We start from the raw sequence: 11040 nt of genomic DNA on the forward strand, positions 1-11040 counted from the left end.
TTTCCTCCTAGTAGTAGTGATTGGCATAGGTCCTACAAGTCTATTCCCCATTTGTGAAAATCCATGATGGAAAAAGTAGGATGAAAAAGATTTCCCTTGAGATCATTCTTACCAAAATATAGGCCTCATAAGACTTGTAATGCTCTGGCATATCTTTATGCATACATGGGTAGTAATACCTACATTCACAACCTTCTTGGTTATGTAATCAGCTGCAAAATGTCCTTCACAAATACCTTCATGGCCCTTTTGTGTAATGAACTTGCCTTGCTTTGTAGTGATGGCTCTTTGTATGATCCCATCCTTTCCTACCCTATATATCACATTATCCAAGAGAGATAACTACCTCACATCCAAAGAGATCTTTCTTTTCTCTCTAGTTGTAGCATTTAATGGATAAGAACAAGTGCTAAGGTAATTTCTCACTTCCACATATGCATCCTCTTCCAAACCCAAGGCAAGCATAGGCAAGATATTGCAAAACTCCTTAAAGTTTAATAATGCAATCCTCCTTTTACCACTTTGACATAAAAAATCAAACTCTACAAAGAATTAGCTCTATTTAAGGTAGCTACTCCTCCTTTTACCACTTTGACATCAAAATTAAACTCTACAAAGAATTGGCTCCATTTGACAAACCTTCCACCATAGGGAATCCCCCTAGAATTCTCCTCTTTAAAGTATCATTTTTTTACCAGTATAGTGAATGCTCTTCCCAAAAAATAATGCCTAAAATTCTTTGGGCCAAAGACTAATGAGAGGCCTAGCTTTTCTTCCTCCTCATACTTAGTTTTTGAGATCTCCATCAACCTGGAGGTAAAGGACATGGGAAACATTTCTCTTTCTACAATAAGATTCTTGCAAGTGCATGGGGAATGCAACCTACATTCAGATAGAACCTTTCATGCCACTTTGAATTCCTCAAAATGGGGAATGCAACCTGCATTCAGATAGAACCTTTCGTGCCACTTTGGAGTCCTCAAAATGGGTGCACTAGTTAATGCATCTTTTAAAGCTTCAAAGCTAGACTAACACTCCTTTCCTTGATAGAATTCATTAATTTTATGAAGAAGTAAGGTGAGAGGTCTAGAGATTTGTGCAAGGTTAAATACAAATATGCTAATATCTTACTAATCCACAAAATACACACAAGCTTAAAGGGTGTGTATTTTGTGGTTACCTTATGATAGGTGTTACAAGCCCAAAGTGATGGTATGAAGGGATTATACCAATTTCTTCTATTTCCTATGGACATTTTTCCCAAAATTTCATAGAGTGTTCTTGATTTTTCCGTTAGCCTAGGGTTAATAAGGCCTTATTCTTGTGTGTTTCACCAAGAGTTTCTTCTATAGAGTTCTGTCACCAGCCCTCTTGTGAAATGTGTACTCGAATCTGACACTATTTCTAAGGGGCAACTAAATCTAGTGCATATGTTTCTAATAATAAACTCTGTTACTGTAACAACATTACAATTTGAAGTGGCTAAGGATTTGGCCCATTTGGTGAAGTAGTCTATGGTGGCCACCAAGATGTAACTTTTCCTCCTAGCAATGATTGGAATAGGTCCTACAAAGTATATACCCCATATGTGAAAAGCCATGAGGGGAAAAGTAGGATGCAACAAATTTCCCTTGAGATCAATTTTACCAAAATACAAGCCTCATATAAGACTTGCAATGCTCTAGCATGTCTTTATGCATACTTGGCACAAGTAGTACCTGCATTCATAACCTTCTTGGTTGTGTAATCAGCCAAAATGTCCTTCATAGATACCTTCATGGCACTTTTGTGTAATGATCATGCCTTGCTTCCTAGTGATGGCTCTTTGTATGATTGCATCCTTTCCTACCCTATATAGGACATCATCCAAGAGAGAACTGCCTCGCATCTAGAGAGATTTTTCTTTTCTCTCTCGTTGTAACATTTAAGGAATAAGAATAAGTGCTAAGGTAATTTATCACTTCCACATATGCATCCTCTTCGAAACCCAAGGCAAGCATAGGTAAGACATTTCAAAACTCCTTAAAGTATAATAATGTATTTTTAAAGGAAGCTACTCCTTTTACCACTTTGACATAAAAAATCAAACTCTACAAAGAATTGGCTCCATTTAAGGGGCAACTCCTTTTACCACTTTGACATCAAAGTCAAACTCTAGAAAGAACTGGCTCCATTTGACAAACCTTCCACTAGAGAATCCCCCTAGAATTCTCTTCTTCAAGGCACCATTTTTACCAGTACAGTGAATGCTCCCAATAAATAGTGCCTAAAATGCTTTAAGTAAAAGACTAATGAGAGGCCTAGCTTATCTTCCTCCTCATACTTAGTTTTTGAGATTAACATCAACCTGGAGGTAAAGGACATGGGAAACATTCTATTGTCCTCCTCTTTCTACAATAAGATTCTTACAAGTGCATGGGGAGCGCAACCTACATTCAGATAAAACCTTTCATGCCACTTTGGATTCCTCAAAATGGGTGCACTAGTGAATGCTTCTTGTAAAGCTTCAAAGCTAGAATAACACTCCTTTCCCTAATAGAATTTATTATTTTTATTATGAAGAAGTAATGTGAGAGCTCTAGATATTTGTGCAAGCTTAAAGACAAATCTATAATAATATCTTGCTAATCCAAGGAAGCCTCTTACTAGTCGCACATTGTGAGGTGGAATCCACTCCTAGATCTTTTCAATCTTCACTAGATCAGTCTTTATGCCATTTTGGTACGGGCGTACGCTTGGGATGGTACGCTCGTGGTAAATGTTTTTTTCGAGAATGGTACGATGGTATGTCCCTGGTATTTTTTTTTGAGGTTAGTACAATTGTATGCTTAGGTTGGTACGGTCGTACACTTAGGTTGGTATGCCTGTGACTACGTTTGGTGTACAGGTATACACTTAGGATGGTATGCCCGTAAATTTATTTAAGGTTTTGTATGGCTGTACGCTTAGAAGCATATGCCGGTGTAGCCTTAGGTGTGAACAACCGTGGGGCAAGTTGAAATTTGAATTTGGATTTTGAAATTTGAATTTGAATTTCAAATTTGGAGGGAAGTGAGTGGGATACAACTAAGACCCCCTCATTAATGCTAGAGGTAGGTGGGAAAGGGCTAAAGTTAGAGGCTACCTGCAAATTAGTGGATTAATCTTCTTAATCCCATTGTTAATCACTCTTTAATCCTCTTCTTTGCTCTCTAATTACTCCATGGTGAGGAGTTTAAGCATGGCAAATTGATAGGTGGATTAGCAATGTTTAAGCTATTCCAAAGATGTGATTATCCCTAAATAGTCTCACTAATTAGGTCTTTAATTAACCCACTCAAAAGAGGAAAAATGAGACAAAAGAGACCACATTAGTGCTAATTCTTGCTAATTAAGGCCTAATGGGAGTGGACTAAACATAGATTTGGGTCGTCAAGGCAAGTGTTTAGAATACTAATGCCACTCCAATTAGTCTAATTACAAGAAATTAAGCTCATTTTTTTGGTTTTTTACTTTCTTTAAGTTCACTAATCACACTAACGAATAGATTAGTAAAAATTAAGAGCTAGTTTATGGTTTTTTTAGGAGTTTTTTGATGGATTAGTGTTCTATCTAACAATGCTAACCTACGTATGCAAAGAGGTTAAGCAAAAGAAACAAGATTAAACTAAAAATTAAGAAAAATAGTCTAGGTTTAGGTAAAAACCCTCTTGGATTAAGCTCTCTTATCACCCAAATCTCAAGTTTTTTCACTCAAACAAGTAGTAATCCTACTCTAAACACAAAGCTATACATAAATCACAACAAAAATCATGTAAAATATCAAAATACATCAAAAAATAAAAAACCTCATGCCAAAGAGCTTACCTAGTACCGACCTATGAAGGCTTCGTTGGATTCGAATCAAAGATGGTGTAGACAAGTAGTGGATTGGTGCTCCCCAACAGCGGCGGCAAAGATGTTAAAGGAAATCCTACCCTAACATGTCATGGGGAAGTTGCCTATCCATTGGCTCAAGAGCTTCATTGTAGCCGCTCGTCATTGTCGTCCTCCTCCCACACTCGTCTCATCACTGAGGCCAATGGGTGATGCAAGCTCTCTCGCAAAGATTTTGTGGGATCTCCATAGGAGAGGATCGCGTTGGTAGCCTAATCACTCAAGTAAGAGGGAGATAGATGAAGCAAGAGGAAACAAGTGATTAACACTAATCACTCCGAAATCCTAACCCTAAGCATACCACACATGCTAGATTAGAGTTGCAAGAGAGGGACAGAGAGAACACTCCACTTCTATTGCACAAATGGGAGAATGAGTTACAAATAAGAGAAATCGGCTTTTATAGTTCCAAGCCTTTTCCTAGTAGGCCACCCAAGAGTAAGTGACCCGGGGTGCCCAGAACATAGTTACAAGGCTTTTCTCTATGGTTTGACCAACTGACCATGATTCTCTTGTCTGTCCATCAAAGCTCAATAATTGGGAGCGTATTTAGAGCGTTTCCCTCATCAAATGACGTGATTTACAATATATAGTGCCGATGCCCATTACATAAGTGTGCGGACATAGTTGCCACCATAGGAATGTGTTAACCAATATGTGGTTAGCATGCTGGGTGTGAAGCATTCTCTCATCCTTTGTGAGACTCATGAATCTTTTCCAATCCAACACTGAGGGGAGAAGAGGCACCCAGGAATCCCATTCGATATGCGTGGTTGCTCCAAGAGTTCTACCATATTCACTCAAGATCATCATTCCATATTGAGGGGAGAAGAGTCACCTAGGGAGCCCACTCGATGTGTGGTTTCTCCAAGAGGTCTACCATATTCATCCCATTGAAGGGAGAAGAGTCGCCGAGTAATTCCACTTGATATGCATGGTTTCTCCAAGAGTTCTACCATATTCATCCAAGATCAAGTCATTCCACACAATGGGCTACCTATAAGCCTGCTCAATCGGCCATGGAGAAATATGAACCTAGAAGCTCCTCATTCAATCCTAAGCACACAAAAGAGATCTCACCCCAAGGGCGAAGAAGGTGGTTGGTAATTTTCATGGTGATTTGCATTCGAGAAGATAAAATGTGGGCTATAAATCCAATCACTTGCCCTAATTAGAGTGCACCTCGTAATCTGCACTTCCAAGGCTTAGTGTTGATAGGAAGACTCTAACTACTAGCTTACAAAGTAAAGCCTTACACTTCACCTCTGAGTCAATGATGATCAATCATCCCTCTTTCTTATGCATAATCATGGTATCCCATGCCACTCTCACCTTGACCTTGGTGTGTACAATACCATCTAATCCCGACCAAAGGATGTTCTGAGTAAGTTTGCAAAGCTAACCAATGTATCCCTAATGAAAAACAACATTCAGAGGAACCATTTGTAATAAATAGCCTATCCCTGACTCTTAGTAAATTAAGGCTCATATGTGGTTTGTTCTCTTGGGGTAAACCTGGATTAGATGCCCTTTTTGGGCAATCCTTGTACATGTGATCAATACCACTTCCTAAGCAGAGTGGTAGTACAAGTGTGGTTGCCATAGCTTTCTTGATGGGACACTCTACCACCTAATGAGGTCCCTTATAGTGCACTGTAGTGGCATACAAGATCCTAAGAACCCTCAAGAAGAAATAGACATGACAATACATCATGAAGAGTACCTAAGCGAAATTCACTCTTATGAAAGCACATTGCCACCTCTTCAGTTGGATGTAAGCACTCACATGTGTACCATCACCTAGGCCTTCTCAACATAGCATTTAGAAAGGATGGTTACATCAAGCTTACACCAAAGTGAGTAAAGGAAGGATTTGAGGTGGTGACCCAAGGAGATAGTCTCATCTCTTCTTTAAACCCTCTAAGACACCTTACTCCCAGACATTTCACCATGTTGACATCGAGAGGGAGCTTGTTAGAAAATTTAATACCATAAAAACTGGTATTGACCCAACATCTATATTCTAGATCTCTTGGTAATGTGTGAGTGAAAAAGATGGTTGTTACATTATAAAAAAGCATAATTTTTTTTAAATAAACAAAATAAAAAACATGACCAAGAAGATAGCCATCGCCATGTGGAATCCTGGTAGGTCTTTGGAAAACTAGCAATGGTACCATAAGACTAATGCCTTGATTTCTCATAGGGTGGAACCTTGTGTCTTTGCTTCACTAAAAAACCATCGTCATCATCGAGGGCTCTTAGCGGTTCTTGATATCCTTGGTGGAAAGCACTGGGCCATTGCTTTGGTCTCCATAGGGTGGTAGCTTATCACTCTTCATTTCACAAAAGAAGAAAAAAATAAAAAGAAGAATTAAAAAAACACTTTTGTTTTGTAAGTAATCATCTAATCACATGCAGTTTTAATTCCAAAGCTAACATATAGCTTTCTATGGTTTGTATGTGTGACATTGTTTAAGACTATGGTCATAACCATAGGCATCTTTTTTGAACTCAGTTCATGAATCATAGACTTGCATCTATTTCTAAGTTAGATCTACATTAATCTTCATCTTTGTAGCATCTTTGGAAAGCTTACCAGTCTTATCCCTGATTTCATAAATGCTTGTTCAGTTATTTTCTTGTTAACTTTTGCTTGTTTCTCAAAGAACATCTTACTTGTTATTACTATTATCATGCAGATCCAAGCTGGCCTTGCATTACTTTCCTCCTGTGACCTCAAATCTTCTTCAACCACATCTTCTAAGGATGGAATATGCTTCAGGGGGGGCCCATGTTGAGTGCCATCGCTCGAAGACTTCTATGACACCGCGGTCAGGGCCCCACCACATATTTTTACTAGCCTAGGCACGAGAGAATTCATATTTCTCTTGTGATGGATTATTTTATGTGTGATCGTTGTTGCTTATATATGAAAGGTGCACCATGGGATAATAAGGTTAGAGTTACTAGCTAGGACAAGGTGTTTGCACTAGTATAAGTAGTCTTGGATGCACAAGGACCTCATTTTAACATTGATTTGCCAAGTGTGGACACTATGGGCCAAGTACAAAGGTCAAAATGTAACTCTAAATCCTCATTCTTGTACGCATTCTTGCATGCGCTCTTGTATGCTCTCTCAAGTAAAGATAGTGCTCTATTCTTCTCTCAAACCTTGCCTATCTCTTGCCTTCAATGCTTGTGTGTGTGAGTGTGAGGGAGGGAGTGTGAGAGAGTGGTGGCTACACTTGAGGCATGGTGGTGGTGGTTTTGTTGAGCTACTTTGGTGTGCTTCTATTGACGTAGCTAACCACAAGGAGTCCCCAATTCAAGCAAATGAGTAAAGGTAAGTGAGAGTTTCCTCGCTAATGCATTGCATGTTTCCCATGGCATATTAGGTTTGGATTGGAGTTTAGGCTCCCCAAGGCATGAGAGGAGTCTCATTGAGTGACTGAAAGGCCTCGACAATCTACAAAGGCCACATCAACCACCCAAGACACTAGGGATGAAGAGTTAATCCAAGTTGCCGAATACACAACTATGGGAACCTTTTAGCACAGAGCAAGGAGCTCCGAGCTAGACCCAACTCTAGGAGGAGCATACATGCCATAACATGAACTAAACTTGCATGGATATCCTCCATAGTACCCAAACTTACCTTAGGGATAAGGGCAACACCTAACTTATATCATGACTCAACTAACCTACCCCTACCCATACTACCACCCACAACCACCACTACCTCAACATCTGCCTACAACACTACCCTAGGGATAAGGGCAACACCCAACTTATACTATGACTCCACCAACCTACCCACACCCATACTACCACACCCATTACCTCAACCTCCACCTACACCACTATCCTCTACTCTAACCACTAAGGATATCTTGAGAATAGTAGTAGCCTAAATATGGAGGGGGTAGCAACAACGAGGCTAGTAGTAGCATTGATTGCAAGATTGAACCCTAGAAACCAAACCACTTTCAAACCCATGCAAATCATAAAATTGATGTCTAAGTTCAATGGGATTGGAGACCCCATTACGCACTTGGAAGTGTTTGATTAGATGTGCACCACATGTGGTTGGCTTGATGAGCTTATTCAGGTAAGTGCCTTCAGCCTTACCATGGAAGGAAAGGCAGGTTAATGGTTCCACCAATCACTAAAATCAAAAGACAAGGTTGACTTCAAATCCCTAAAGATTGATACTCTTGCCAATGAACCCAATGGAACCAAATCGATCAACTTTACCATGTAAAATGGCCATGTAAAATGGCAAGAGAAAGAATCAATCAAAGACTACATTAATAGAGTGAGGATACCTTCACTCTCGATGTTGTTCGGATGATGAAAAATTCTCTGATGGAATAGTTAACTGGGAGATTCCTAGAAGGAATCCTCAATTCAACCTTGCATAATGCCTTGTACTTAGAAAAGCACAAAAACTTTGAGCCATACTATAGAATTGCCATAGACTTTGATGATAACTTCATGGAAACTTTTTGAAGGAATCTCCATGAGGAACCCCTTCTAAAGCATCCTTTGGCAGCATAGTAACTTCAAAGGTTGGAATCAAAGGAAAAGAGCCACAAGAAACCATAGAAGACTTAGCGTGGTTGTGCTCATATAGCAAATGACTAAGTAGTGGAAGGTTAGGGTAAAAAAGGATAACATAGGTCAACCACATCTAGTGTTCATTATCCCAGTTAACTATTCTCTGATGGAATAGTTAACTGGGAGATTCCTAGAAGGAATCCTCAATTCAACCTTGCATAATGCCTTGTACTTAGAAAAGCACAAAAACTTTGAGCCATACTATAGAATTGCCATAGACTTTGATGATAACTTCATGGAAACTTTTTGAAGGAATCTCCATGAAGGAACCCCTTCTGAAGCATCCTTTGGCAGCATAGTAACTTCAAAGGTTGGAATCAAAGGAAAAGAGCCACAAGAAACCATAGAAGACTTAGCATGGTTGTGCTCATATAGCAAATGACTAAGTAGTGGAAGGTTAGGGTAAAAAAGGATAACATAGGTCAACCACATCTAGTGTTCATTGTCCCATTTCAACCACAGAAGCACAAAATTTCCCCACCTAAGACTGAGACAAGGAGGAATCTAGTGTGCATACTACATGAGGATGGGAAACCATGACACTATCCATTGTTACAAGAGTCAACCTCAGAGGCAATAGCTCGCTAGTTATAGCAACTCCACCCACACATGTGACCTTGCTAGCTAGGTGACCCATACTTGCCAACGCACCTCACTCGGTGCAATATGTACCCCAAAGAGGAGTTCTAAAAGTTCCAAAACTACCCCTACCACCTTTGGTATTGTCATAACAACCACCCATTCCCAAAGTAACCCCCATGAACCAATTGACCTTGACAAAAACCCCTGAGAGGGAGGAAGAAGGAGTAGGATGAGATTCTAACTACCTCGAACAACCAAAGGCTCAAAGTCCCCCAAATCCTAAGCCACTACGTTCAAGATGGTAATAGTGTCTATCTTGTATATATAGCCATAGTGCAATCGAATAGGGGGAGGGACATCACGATGTCGGGAGCAAGGAAGTGATGGTGCGCAAGCAATCGAAGAAGAAAAAACACGAAATCACTAAAAGCAAAGTGACAAGACAAGACGGAGATTCGATTTTATAGCGTAGCCATCGGACAAGGCAGCTACGTTAAATGAAAAAGCCACGTGTCATGTTGTAATTGGCTGTTGAGTTTTTACCGTTTCACGCCGTGAACTTCTTCGCACTCTTTCACGGCGTGAAACACTAAAAAAATGGTTCACATCGTGAAAGACTGTAGGGTGGTTCATGGCATGAACCATTTTCCTACAGTTTCACGTGGAGTTTATAAGATCGAATTTTTATCTTTCGTGCTCAAACACACACATACACATGATGATGCATGACTTACCTTGTCCCTTTAATTTTACCATGAAAACCAAGGGTTCACCTTGGCACTTTTTGGCATTTGTTGATGTAGTCTTTTTAGTTCTGTTTGGGAGCTTCTTATTGTTCCTTCCACCCAACTAAATATTTTGGTCGCTATGTCTGGTTGTGTATTGCTTTCATTTGGAACACCTTTACCTCTACCTTCACATGTCTTGTTCCTTTCTGTATATTCAGAGTGCGCTTTGTTGTTTTCTGGGTCATTCCCAACTCAGCTGGCTAAATTTTCTTTATCCTCCACACAAGTGCAGATGTGGTGTTAGCTCTTTCGGGAAGTTCATGTTGCAAGCCCTCACATTTCTTTGTATATTGATTCAAACCTATTGTGGTTTTACCATGGACTTTGGTTTGCATACCCATATTGCTGTATTGCCTTGATAGTAGCCTTGTGCTCGTAGTATGTCTTTTTAGACCCATTGTTGATGACAATCATGAGGCCTCTGTAAGTGCTTGAAGTTCTGCCACTTAGTAGGTGCTGGCAATGGCCGACTTTTAAACTGGGCCTTTCCCTGAATACGTTTATTACTCATTGTCTTCTTCCTTTCAGGTTGATCCTTGAGTTGATTCTTGGGCACCAATTTATGTGTGCCCTTGTATGTTGGGTATTGTGTAGGCACATTCAACATAGTGGGTGCAAATTCTATTTTATGAGGTTTTGCATCTGCAGTGATGATTTGTTTTCCTTGATTTGCCGAGGTCCATAATGGTATGGACATGACCTCATCGATGCTCAGTGATGCTGTTCTTTCTTCCCATTGAATATTGCACCTATTGGCACAGATCTGGGATTGTCCTAAGATCATCTCCTCTTCCATTGTACATGCAGGCATCACAAACACCTTTTTGACCAAGGGATTATTATTGATGGAAATATTAACATTTAAATACCCTTCGGCCTTTGTGGTTGTTAGGTGCACACTACAAACTTGCGCAATTTGAGTACAAGGTGTGGTCTTCCTAAAGCTATCCAAGTATCATATGAGATTAGGTTGTGGCTGGATCCTGGTATCTATTAATGCAACACTTGTTGCAATGCCTTTAGCTATTGTGAGTCCCAACTTGAGTCATGCTGGCTCAATGTTTAGGTCCCCTTCATCCTCATGGGTTATGAACACCATGTTGACATGAATCAGGCCTTTCTGCATTTTAGCTTT

This window comes from Cibotium barometz, chromosome 1, assembly GCF_041138505.1.
Source record: "Cibotium barometz isolate CiBa-2024 chromosome 1, ASM4113850v1, whole genome shotgun sequence".
Lineage (NCBI taxonomy): Eukaryota > Viridiplantae > Streptophyta > Polypodiopsida > Cyatheales > Cibotiaceae > Cibotium > Cibotium barometz.